Source organism: Balaenoptera borealis (assembly GCF_965194805.1).
Source record: "Balaenoptera borealis genome assembly, chromosome: 19".
NCBI lineage: Eukaryota > Metazoa > Chordata > Mammalia > Artiodactyla > Balaenopteridae > Balaenoptera > Balaenoptera borealis.
In genome coordinates, this window is record NC_138878.1 from 43,383,941 (window position 1) to 43,398,107 (window position 14,167).

A 14,167-nucleotide genomic window follows, 5' to 3' on the forward strand; every position below is an offset into this window, starting at 1 on the left:
AACCCTGTTCCCTGGGAACATGACTGAGGTTTGATTCTGGACACCTTTGTGCTGGGAACATGACTGTGTTCTGATTGTAGAATCATGGGTCCTGCAAACATGACTGAGGTTTGATTCTGGAACCATGTGTCCTGCGAATATGACTGAGGTTTGATATTGGAAATCTTTGGCCTGGGAACTTGACTGAGGTTTGATGGCAGAAACCTGTGGACTGGCAACATGACTGAGGTTTGATTGTAGAACCCTGTGCCCTGGAAACATGACTGTGGCCTGGTAGTGGAAACCCATGGCCTAGGAGTTTGACATTGGTTTGATTCTGGAACGCTGTGGCCTGGAAACATGACTGAGGCGTGATTCTGGAAAAGTGTGGCCTGGGAATATGACTGAAGTTTGATTCTGGAAATCTGTGGCCTGGGAACTTGACTGAGGTTTGATGGCAGAAATCTGTGGACTGGCAATATGACTGAGGTTTGATTGTAGAACCCTGTACCCTGGAAACATGACTGAGACCTGATACTTGAAACCCATGGCCTGGGAACTTGACATTGGTTTGATTCTGGAACCCTGTGGCCAGGAACAAGACTGAGGCGTGATTCTGGAATGCAGTGCCCTGGGAACATGAGATATGTTTAGATTGTGGAATTCTGGGCCCTGGGAACCTGACTGAGGCTTGGTTCTGGAACCCTGTGGACAGGGAACTTGATTGAGGTTTTATTCTGGAATCCTGTGGCCTGGGAACATGACATCAGTGGATTCTGGAACCCTCTGGCCGAGGAACATGTCATCAGTGGATTCTGGAACCCTGTGGCATGGGAACATGAGAACGGTTTGATTCTGGAACCCTGTGGCTTGGGAATATGTCTGAGGTTTGATGGTGGAAACCTGTGGCCTGGCAACATGACTGAGGTTTGTTTCTGGAACCCTGTTCCCTGGGAACATGACTGAGGTTTGCTTCTGGACACCTTTCTCCTGGGAACATGACTGTGGTTTGATTGTGGAATCCTGTGGCCTGCGAACATGACTGAGGTTTGATTCTGGAACCATGTGTCCTGGGAATATGACTGAGCTTTGATTCTGGAAATCTGTGGCCTGGGAACTTGACTGAGGTTTGATGGCAGAAACCTGTGGACTGGCAACATGACTGAGGTTTGATTGTAGAACCCTGTACCCTGGAAACATGACTGCGACCTGATACTTGAAACCCATGGCTTGGGAACTTGACATTGGTTTGATTCTGGAACCCTGTGGCCAGGGAACATGACTGAGGCGAGATTCTGGAATCCTGTGCCCAGGAAACATGACTGTGGCTTGGTACTGGAAACCCATGGCCTAGGAATTTGACATTGGTTTGATTCTGGAACCCTGTGGCCTGGGAACATGACTGAGGCGTGATTCTGGAATCCTGCGGCCTGGGAACATGACATCTGTTTAGATTATGGAATACTGTGCCCTGGGAACCTGACTGAAAGCTTGGTTCTGGAATCCTGTGGACTGGGAACATGACTGAGGTTTGATTCTGGAACCATGTGGCCTGGGAATATGACTGTGGTTTGATTTTGGAAACCATTGGCCTGTGAACATGACTGATGTTAGATTGAGGAATCCTGGGGCCTGGGAACATGACATCACTTTGGATTCTGGTACCCTGTTGCCTGGGAACATGAAATCGGTTTGATTGTGGAAACCTGTGGTCTGGGAATATGACTGAGGATTGATGGTGGTATCCTATGGCCTGGCAACATGACTGAGGTTTGATTCTGGATCCCTGTGGCCAGGGAACATGACTGAGGCGTGATTCTGGAAAACTGTGGCCTGGGAATATGACTGAGGTTTGACTCTGGAAATCTGTGGCCTGGGAACTTGACTGAGGTTTGATGGCAGAAATCTGTGGACTGGCAACATTACTTAGGTTTGATTGTAGAACCCTGTGCTATGGAAACATGACTGAGACCTGATACTTGAAACGCATGGCCTGGGAAATTGACATTGGTTTGATTCTGGAACGCTGTGGACTGGGAACATGACTGAGGTTTTATTCTGGAACCCTGTAGCCTGGGAATATAACTGAGGATTGTTTCTGGAACCCGGTGGCCTGGTAACATGACTGAGGCGTGATTCTGGAAAAGTGTGGCCTGGGAATATGGCTGAGGTTTGATTCTGGAAATCTGTGGCCTGGGAACTTGACTGAGGTTTGATGGCAGAAATCTGTGGACTGGCAACATTACTGAGGTTTGATTGTAGAACCCTGTGCCCTGGAAACATGACTGCGACCTGATACTTGAAACCCATGGCCTGGGAATTTGACATTGGTTTGATTCTGGAACCCTGTGGCCAGGAACAAGACTGAGGCGTGATTCTGGAATCCTGTTGCCTGGGAACATGACATCTGTTTAGATTGTGGAATACTGGGCCCTGGGAATGTGACTGAGGCTTGGTTCTGGTACCCTGTGGACTGGGAACATGACTGAGGTTTTATTCTGGCACCCTGTAGCCTGCGAACATAACTGAGGATTGTTTCGCGAACCCTGTGGCCTGGGAACATGACATCAGTGGATTCTGGAACCCAGTGGCCTGGGAACATGAGAACGGTTTGATTCTGGAACCCTGTTCCCTGGGAACATGACTGAGGTTTGATTCTGGACACCTTTGTGCTGGGAACATGACTGTGTTTTGATTGTGGAATCATGGGTCCTGCAAACATGACTGAGGTTTGATTCTGGAACCATGTGTCCTGAGAATATGGCTGAGGTTTGATATTGGAAATCTTTGGCCTGGGAACTTGACTGAGGTTTGATGGCAGAAACCTGTGGACTGGCAACATGACTGAGGTTTGATTGTAGAACCCTGTGCCCTGGAAACATGACTGTGGCCTGGTAGGGGAAACCCATGGCCTAGGAGTTTGACATTGGTTTGATTCGGGAACGCTGTGGCCTGGAAACATGACTGAGGCGTGATTCTGGAAAAGTGTGGCCTGGGAATATGACTGAAGTTTGATTCTGGAAATCTGTGGCCTGGGAACTTGACTGAGGTTTGATGGCAGAAATCTGTGGACTGGCAATATGACTGAGGTTTGATTGTAGAACCCTGTACCCTGGAAACATGACTGAGACCTGATACTTGAAACCCATGGCCTGGGAACTTGACATTGGTTTGATTCTGGAACCCTGTGGCCAGGAACAAGACTGAGGCGTGATTCTGGAATGCAGTGCCCTGGGAACATGAGATATGTTTAGATTGTGGAATTCTGGGCCCTGGGAACCTGACTGAGGCTTGGTTCTGGAACCCTGTGGACAGGGAACTTGATTGAGGTTTTATTCTGGAATCCTGTGGCCTGGGAACATGACATCAGTGGATTCTGGAACCCTCTGGCCGAGGAACATGTCATCAGTGGATTCTGGAACCCTGTGGCATGGGAACATGAGAACGGTTTGATTCTGGAACCCTGTGGCTTGGGAATATGTCTGAGGTTTGATGGTGGAAACCTGTGGCCTGGCAACATGACTGAGGTTTGTTTCTGGAACCCTGTTCCCTGGGAACATGACTGAGGTTTGCTTCTGGACACCTTTCTCCTGGGAACATGACTGTGGTTTGATTGTGGAATCCTGTGGCCTGCGAACATGACTGAGGTTTGATTCTGGAACCATGTGTCCTGGGAATATGACTGAGCTTTGATTCTGGAAATCTGTGGCCTGGGAACTTGACTGAGGTTTGATGGCAGAAACCTGTGGACTGGCAACATGACTGAGGTTTGATTGTAGAACCCTGTACCCTGGAAACATGACTGGGACCTGATACTTGAAACCCATGGCTTGGGAACTTGACATTGGTTTGATTCTGGAACCCTGTGGCCAGGGAACATGACTGAGGCGAGATTCTGGAATCCTGTGCCCAGGAAACATGACTGTGGCTTGGTACTGGAAACCCATGGCCTAGGAATTTGACATTGGTTTGATTCTGGAACCCTGTGGCCTGGGAACATGACTGAGGCGTGATTCTGGAATCCTGCGGCCTGGGAACATGACATCTGTTTAGATTATGGAATACTGTGCCCTGGGAACCTGACTGAAAGCTTGGTTCTGGAATCCTGTGGACTGGGAACATGACTGAGGTTTGATTCTGGAACCATGTGGCCTGGGAATATGACTGTGGTTTGATTTTGGAAACCATGGGCCTGTGAACATGACTGATGTTAGATTGAGGAATCCTGGGGCCTGGGAACATGACATCACTTTGGATTCTGGTACCCTGTTGCCTGGGAACATGAAATCGGTTTGATTGTGGAAACCTGTGGTCTGGGAATATGACTGAGGTTTGATGGTGGTACCCTATGGCCTGGCAACATGACTGAGGTTTGATTCTGGATCCCTGTGGCCAGGGAACATGACTGAGGCGTGATTCTGGAAAACTGTGGCCTGGGAATATGACTGAGCTTTGATTCTGGAAATCTGTGGCCTGGGAACTTGACTGAGGTTTGATGGCAGAAATCTGTGGACTGGCAACATTACTGAGGTTTGATTGTTGAACCCTGTTCTCTGGAAACATGACTGCGACCTGATACTTGAAACGCATGGCCTGGGAAATTGACATTGGTTTGATTCTGGAACGCTGTGGACTGGGAACATGACTGAGGTTTTATTCTGGAACCCTGTAGCCTGGGAATATAACTGAGGATTGTTTCTGGAACCCGGTGGCCTGGTAACATGACTGAGGCGTGATTCTGGAAAAGTGTGGCCTGGGAATATGGCTGAGGTTTGATTCTGGAAATCTGTGGCCTGGGAACTTGACTGAGGTTTGATGGCAGAAATCTGTGGACTGGAAACATTACTGAGGTTTGATTGTAGAACCCTGTGCCCTGGAAACATGACTGCGACCTGATACTTGAAACCCATGGCCTGGGAATTTGACATTGGTTTGATTCTGGAACCCTGTGGCCAGGAACAAGACTGAGGCGTGATTCTGGAATCCTGTTGCCTGGGAACATGACATCTGTTTAGATTGTGGAATACTGGGCCCTGGGAATCTGACTGAGGCTTGGTTTTGGTACCCTGTGGACTGGGAACATGACTGAGGTTTTATTCTGGAACCCTGTAGCCTGCGAAAATAACTGAGGATTGTTTCTCGAACCCTGTGGCCTGGGAACATGACATCAGTGGTTTCTGGAACCCTGTGGCCTGGGAACATGAGAACGGTTTGATTCTGGAACCCTGTGGCCTGGGAACATGTCTGAGGTTTGATGGTGGAAACCTGTGGCTTGGCAACATGACTGAGGTTTGTTTCTGGAACCCTGTTCCCTGGGAACATGACTGAGGTTTGATTCTGGACACCTTTGTGCTGGGAACATGACTGTGTTCTGATTGTAGAATCATGGGTCTTGCAAACATGACTGAGGTTTGATTCTGGAACCATGTGTCCTGCGAATATGACTGAGGTTTGATATTGGAAATCTTTGGCCTGGGAACTTGACTGAGGTTTGATGGCAGAAACCTGTGGACTGGCAACATGACTGAGGTTTGATTGTAGAACCCTGTGCCCTGGAAACATGACTGTGGCCTGGTAGTGGAAACCCATGGCCTAGGAGTTTGACATTGGTTTGATTCGGGAACGCTGTGGCCTGGGAACATGACTGAGGCGTGATTCTGGAAAAGTGTGGCCTGGGAATATGACTGAAGTTTGATTCTGGAAATCTGTGGCCTGGGAACTTGACTGAGGTTTGATGGCAGAAATCTGTGGACTGGCAATATGACTGAGGTTTGATTGTAGAACCCTGTACCCTGGAAACATGACTGAGACCTGATACTTGAAACCCATGGCCTGGGAACTTGACATTGGTTTGATTCTGGAACCCTGTGGCCAGGAACAAGACTGAGGCGTGATTCTGGAATGCAGTGCCCTGGGAACATGAGATATGTTTAGATTGTGGAATTCTGGGCCCTGGGAACCTGACTGAGGCTTGGTTCTGGAACCCTGTGGACAGGGAACTTGATTGAGGTTTTATTCTGGAATCCTGTGGCCTGGGAACATGACATCAGTGGATTCTGGAACCCTCTGGCCGAGGAACATGTCATCAGTGGATTCTGGAACCCTGTGGCATGGGAACATGAGAACGGTTTGATTCTGGAACCCTGTGGCTTGGGAATATGTCTGAGGTTTGATGGTGGAAACCTGTGGCCTGGCAACATGACTGAGGTTTGTTTCTGGAACCCTGTTCCCTGGGAACATGACTGAGGTTTGCTTCTGGACACCTTTCTCCTGGGAACATGACTGTGGTTTGATTGTGGAATCCTGTGGCCTGCGAACATGACTGAGGTTTGATTCTGGAACCATGTGTCCTGGGAATATGACTGAGCTTTGATTCTGGAAATCTGTGGCCTGGGAACTTGACTGAGGTTTGATGGCAGAAACCTGTGGACTGGCAACATGACTGAGGTTTGATTGTAGAACCCTGTACCCTGGAAACATGACTGCGACCTGATACTTGAAACCCATGGCTTGGGAACTTGACATTGGTTTGATTCTGGAACCCTGTGGCCAGGGAACATGACTGAGGCGAGATTCTGGAATCCTGTGCCCAGGAAACATGACTGTGGCTTGGTACTGGAAACCCATGGCCTAGGAATTTGACATTGGTTTGATTCTGGAACCCTGTGGCCTGGGAACATGACTGAGGCGTGATTCTGGAATCCTGCGGCCTGGGAACATGACATCTGTTTAGATTATGGAATACTGTGCCCTGGGAACCTGACTGAAAGCTTGGTTCTGGAATCCTGTGGACTGGGAACATGACTGAGGTTTGATTCTGGAACCATGTGGCCTGGGAATATGACTGTGGTTTGATTTTGGAAACCATGGGCCTGTGAACATGACTGATGTTAGATTGAGGAATCCTGGGGCCTGGGAACATGACATCACTTTGGATTCTGGTACCCTGTTGCCTGGGAACATGAAATCGGTTTGATTGTGGAAACCTGTGGTCTGGGAATATGACTGAGGTTTGATGGTGGTACCCTATGGCCTGGCAACATGACTGAGGTTTGATTCTGGATCCCTGTGGCCAGGGAACATGACTGAGGCGTGATTCTGGAAAACTGTGGCCTGGGAATATGACTGAGCTTTGATTCTGGAAATCTGTGGCCTGGGAACTTGACTGAGGTTTGATGGCAGAAATCTGTGGACTGGCAACATTACTGAGGTTTGATTGTTGAACCCTGTTCTCTGGAAACATGCCTGCGACCTGATACTTGAAACGCATGGCCTGGGAAATTGACATTGGTTTGATTCTGGAACCCTGTGGACTGGGAACATGACTGAGGTTTTATTCTGGAACCCTGTAGCCTGGGAATATAACTGAGGATTGTTTCTGGAACCCGGTGGCCTGGTAACATGACTGAGGCGTGATTCTGGAAAAGTGTGGCCTGGGAATATGACTGAGGTTTGATTCTGGAAATCTGTGGCCTGGGAACTTGACTGAGGTTTGATGGCAGAAATCTGTGGACTGGCAACATGACTGAGGTTTGATTGTAGAACCCTGTGCCCTGGAAACATGACTGCGACCTGATACTTGAAACCCATGGCCTGGGAATTTGACATTGGTTTGATTCTGGAACCCTGTGGCCAGGAACAAGACTGAGGCGTGATTCTGGAATCCTGTTGCCTGGGAACATGACATCTGTTTAGATTGTGGAATACTGGGCCCTGGGAATCTGACTGAGGCTTGGTTTTGGTACCCTGTGGACTGGGAACATGACTGAGGTTTTATTCTGGAACCCTGTAGCCTGCGAAAATAACTGAGGATTGTTTCTCGAACCCTGTGGCCTGGGAACATGACATCAGTGGATTCTGGAACCCAGTGGCCTGGGAACATGAGAACGGTTTGATTCTGGAACCCTGTGGGCTGGGAACATGTCTGAGGTTTGATGGTGGAAACCTGTGGCTTGGCAACATGACTGAGGTTTGTTTCTGGAACCCTGTTCCCTGGGAACATGACTGAGGTTTGATTCTGGACACCTTTGTGCTGGGAACATGACTGTGTTCTGATTGTAGAATCATGGGTCCTGCAAACATGACTGAGGTTTGATTCTGGAACCATGTGTCCTGCGAATATGACTGAGGTTTGATATTGGAAATCTTTGGCCTGGGAACTTGACTGAGGTTTGATGGCAGAAACCTGTGGACTGGCAACATGACTGAGGTTTGATTGTAGAACCCTGTGCCCTGGAAACATGACTGTGGCCTGGTAGTGGAAACCCATGGCCTAGGAGTTTGACATTGGTTTGATTCTGGAACGCTGTGGCCTGGGAACATGACTGAGGCATGATTCTGGAAAAGTGTGGCCTGGGAATATGACTGAAGTTTGATTCTGGAAATCTGTGGCCTGGGAACTTGACTGAGGTTTGATGGCAGAAATCTGTGGACTGGCAACATGACTGAGGTTTGATTGTAGAACCCTGTGCCCTGGAAACATGACTGCGACCTGATACTTGAAACCCATGGCTTGGGAACTTGACATTGGTTTGATTCTGGGACCCTGTGGCCAGGGAACATGACTGAGGCGAGATTGTGGAATCCTGTGCCCAGGAAACATGACTGTGGCTTGGTACTGGAAACCCATGGCCTAGGAATTTGATATTGGTTTGATTCTGGAACCCTGTGGCCTGGGAACATGACTGAGGCGTGATTCTGGAATCCTGCGGCCTGGGAACATGACATCTGTTTAGATTATGGAATACTGTGCCCTGGGAACCTGACTGAAAGCTTGGTTCTGGAATCCTGTGGACTGGGAACATGACTGAGGTTTGATTCTGGAACCATGTGGCCTGGGAATATGACTGTGGTTTGATTTTGGAAACCATGGGCCTGTGAACATGACTGATGTTAGATTGAGGAATCCTGGGGCCTGGGAACATGACATCACTTTGGATTCTGGTACCCTGTTGCCTGGGAACATGAAATCGGTTTGATTGTGGAAACCTGTGGTCTGGGAATATGACTGAGGTTTGATGGTGGTATCCTATGGCCTGGCAACATGACTGAGGTTTGATTCTGGATCCCTGTGGCCAGGGAACATGACTGAGGCGTGATTCTGGAAAACTGTGCCCTGGGAATATGACTGAGGTTTGATTCTGGAAATCTGTGGCCTGGGAACTTGACTGAGGTTTGATGGCAGAAATCTGTGGACTGGCAACATTACTGAGGTTTGACTGTTGAACCCTGTGCTCTGGAAACATGACTGTGACCTGATACTTGAAACGCATGGCCTGAGAAATTGACATTGGTTTGATTCTGGAACCCTGTGGACTGGGAACATGACTGAGGTTTTATTCTGGAACCCTGTAGCCTGGGAATATAACTGAGGATTGTTTCTGGAACCCGGTGGCCTGGTAACATGACTGAGGCGTGATTCTGGAAAAGTGTGGCCTGGGAATATGACTGAGGTTTGATTCTGGAAATCTGTGGCCTGGGAACTTGACTGAGGTTTGATGGCAGAAATCTGTGGACTGGCAACATTACTGAGGTTTGATTGTATAACCCTGTGCCCTGGAAACATGACTGCGACCTGATACTTGAAACCCATGGCCTGGGAATTTGACATTGGTTTGATTCTGGAACCCTGTGGCCAGGAACAAGACTGAGGCGTGATTCTGGAATTCTGTTGCCTGGGAACATGACATCTTTTTAGATTGTGGAATACTGGGCCCTGGGAATCTGACTGAGGCTTGGTTTTGGTACCCTGTGGACTGGGAACATGACTGAGGTTTTATTCTGGAACCCTGTAGCCTGCAAAAATAACTGAGGATTGTTTCTCGAACCCTGTGGCCTGGGAACATGACATCAGTGGATTCTGGAACCCTGTGGCCTGGGAACATGAGAACGGTTTGATTCTGGAACCCTGTGGACTGGGAACATGTCTGAGGTTTGATGGTGGAAACCAGTGGCTTGGCAACATGACTGAGGTTTGTTTCTGGAACCCTGTTCCCTGGGAACATGAGTGAGTTTTGCTTCTGGACACCTTTGTCCTGGGAACATGACTGTGGTTTGATTGTGGAACCATGGGTCCTGCAAACATGACTGAGGTTTGATTCTGGAACCATGTGTCCTGGGAATATGACTGAGCTTTGATTCTGGAAATCTGTGGCCTGGGAACTTGACTGAGGTTTGATGGCAGAAATCTGTGGACTGGCAACATTACTTAGGTTTGATTGTAGAACCCTGTGCTATGGAAACATGACTGAGACCTGATACTTGAAACGCATGGCCTGGGAAATTGACATTGGTTTGATTCTGGAACCCTGTGGACTGGGAACATGACTGAGGTGTTATTCTGGAACCCTGTAGCCTGGGAATATAACTGAGGATTGTTGCTGGAACCCTGTGGCCTGGGAACATGACTGAGGCGTGATTCTGGAAAAGTGTGGCCTGGGAATATGACTGAGGTTTGATTCTGGAAATCTGTGGCCTGGGAACTTGACTGAGGTTTGATGGCAGAAATCTGTGGACTGGCAACATTACTGAGGTTTGATTGTATAACCCTGTGCCCTGGAAACATGACTGCGACCTGATACTTGAAACCCATGGCCTGGGAACTTGACATTGGTTTGATTCTGGAACCCTGTGGCCAGGAACAAGACTGAGGCGTGATTCTGGAATGCTGTGCCCTGGGAACATGAGATCTGTTTAGATTGTGGAATTCTGGGCCCTGGGAACCTGACTGAGGCTTGGTTCTGGAACCCTGTGGACAGGGAACTTGACTGAGGTTTTATTCTGGAATCCTGTGGCCTGGGAACATGACATCAGTGGATTCTGGAACCCTGTGGCCGGGGAACATGACATCAGTGGATTCTGGAACCCTGTGGCCTGGGAACATGAGAACGGTTTGATTCTGGAACCCTGTGGCTTGGGAATATGTCTGAGGTTTGATGGTGGAAACCTGTGGCTTGGCAACATGACTGAGGTTTGTTTCTGGAACCCTGTTCCCTGGGAACATGAGTGAGTTTTGCTTCTGGACACCTTTGTCCTGGGAACATGACTGTGGTTTGATTGTGGAACCATGGGTCCTGCAAACATGACTGAGGTTTGATTCTGGAACCATGTGTCCTGGGAATATGACTGAGCTTTGATTCTGGAAATCTGTGGCCTGGGAACTTGACTGAGGTTTGATGGCAGAAATCTGTGGACTGGCAACATGACTGAGGTTTGATTGTAGAACCCTGTGCCCTGGAAACATGACTGCGACCTGATACTTGAAACCCATGGCTTGGGAACTTGACATTGGTTTGATTCTGGAACCCTGTGGCCAGGGAACATGACTGAGGCGAGATTCTGGAATCCTGTGCCCAGGAAACATGACTGTGGCTTGGTACTGGAAACCCATGGCCTAGGAATTTGATATTGGTTTGATTCTGGAACCCTGTGGCCTGGGAACATGACTGAGGCGTGATTCTGGAATCCTGCGGCCTGGGAACATGACATCTGTTTAGATTATGGAATACTGTGCCCTGGGAACCTGACTGAAAGCTTGGTTCTGGAATCCTGTGGACTGGGAACATGACTGAGGTTTGATTCTGGAACCATGTGGCCTGGGAATATGACTGTGGTTTGATTTTGGAAACCATTGGCCTGTGAACATGACTGATGTTAGATTGAGGAATCCTGGGGCCTGGGAACATGACATCACTTTGGATTCTGGTACCCTGTTGCCTGGGAACATGAAATCGGTTTGATTGTGGAAACCTGTGGTCTGGGAATATGACTGAGGTTTGATGGTGGTACCCTATGGCCTGGCAACATGACTGAGGTTTGATTCTGGATCCCTGTGGCCAGGGAACATGACTGAGGCGTGATTCTGGAAAACTGTGGCCTGGAAATATGACTGAGGTTTGATTCTGGAAATCTGTGGCCTGGGAACTTGACTGAGGTTTGATGGCAGAAATCTGTGGACTGGCAACATTACTGAGGTTTGACTGTTGAACCCTGTGCTCTGGAAACATGACTGCGACCTGATACTTGAAACGCATGGCCTGGGAAATTGACATTGGTTTGATTCTGGAACCCTGTGGACCGGGAACATGACTGAGGTTTTATTCTGGAACCCTGTAGCCTGGGAATATAACTGAGGATTGTTTCTGGAACCCGGTGGCCTGGTAACATGACTGAGGCGTGATTCTGGAAAAGTGTGGCCTGGGAATATGACTGAGTTTTGATTCTGGAAATCTGTGGCCTGGGAACTTGACTGAGGTTTGATGGCAGAAATCTGTGGACTGGCAACATTACTGAGGTTTGATTGTAGAACCCTGTGCCCTGGAAACATGACTGCGACCTGATACTTGAAACCCATGGCCTGGGAATTTGACATTGGTTTGATTCTGGAACCCTGTGGCCAGGAACAAGACTGAGGCGAGATTCTGGAATTCTGTTGCCTGGGAACAAGACATCTGTTTAGATTGTGGAATACTGGGCCCTGGGAATCTGACTGAGGCTTGGTTTTGGTACCCTGTGGACTGGGAACATGACTGAGGTTTTATTCTGGAACCCTGTAGCCTGCGAAAATAACTGAGGATTGTTTCTCGAACCCTGTGGCCTGGGAACATGACATCAGTGGATTCTGGAACCCTGTGACCTTGGAACATGAGAACGGTTTGATTCTGGAACCCTGTGGCCTGGGAACATGTCTGAGGTTTGATGGTGGAAACCTGTGGCTTGGCAACATGACTGAGGTTTGTTTCTGGAACCCTGTTCCCTGGGAACATGACTGAGGTTTGATTTGGACACCTTTGTGCTGGGAACATGACTGTGTTCTGATTGTAGAATCATGGGTCCTGCAAACATGACTGAGGTTTGATTCTGGAACCATGTGTCCTGCGAATATGACTGAGGTTTGATATTGGAAATCTTTGGCCTGGGAACTTGACTGAGGTTTGATGGCAGAAACCTGTGGACTGGCAACATGACTGAGGTTTGATTGTAGAACCCTGTGCCCTGGAAACATGACTGTGGCCTGGTAGTGGAAACCCATGGCCTAGGAGTTTGACATTGGTTTGATTCGGGAACGCTGTGGCCTGGGAACATGACTGAGGCGTGATTCTGGAAAAGTGTGGCCTGGGAATATGACTGAAGTTTGATTCTGGAAATCTGTGGCCTGGGAACTTGACTGAGGTTTGATGGCAGAAATCTGTGGACTGGCAACATGACTGAGGTTTGATTGTAGAACCCTGTACCCTGGAAACATGACTGAGACCTGATACTTGAAACCCATGGCCTGGGAACTTGACATTGGTTTGATTCTGGAACCCTGTGGCCAGGAACAAGACTGAGGCGTGATTCTGGAATGCTGTGCCCTGGGAACATGAGATCTGTTTAGATTGTGGAATACTGGGCCCTGGGAACCTGACTGAGGCTTGGTTCTGTAACCCTGTGAACAGGGAACTTGACTGAGGTTTTATTCTGGAATCCTGTGGCCTGGGAACATGACATCAGTGGATTCTGGAACCCTGTGGCCGGGGAACATGTCATCAGTGGATTCTGGAACCCTGTGGCCTGGGAACATGAGAATGGTTTGATTCTGGAACCCTGTGGCTTGGGAATATGCCTGAGGTTTGATGGTGGAAACCTGTGGCCTGGCAACATGACTGAGGTTTGTTTCTGGAACCCTGTTCCCTGGGAACATGCCTGAGGTTTGCTTCTGGACACCTTTCTCCTGGGAACATGACTGTGGTTTGATTGTGGAATCCTGTGGCCTGCGAACATGACTGAGGTTTGATTCTGGAACCATGTGTCCTGGGAATATGACTGAGCTTTGATTCTGGAAATCTGTGGCCTGGGAACTTGACTGAGGTTTGATGGCAGAAACCTGTGGACTGGCAACATGACTGAGGTTTGATTGTAGAACCCTGTGCCCTGGAAACATGACTGCGACCTGATACTTGAAACCCATGGCTTGGGAACTTGACATTGGTTTGATTCTGGAACCCTGTGGCCAGGGAACATGACTGAGGCGAGATTCTGGAATCCTGTGCCCAGGAAACATGACTGTGGCTTGGTACTGGAAACCCATGGCCTAGGAATTTGACATTGGTTTGATTCTGGAACCCTGTGGCCTGGGAACATGACTGAGGCGTGATTCTGGAATCCTGCGGCCTGGGAACATGACATCTGTTTAGATTATGGAATACTG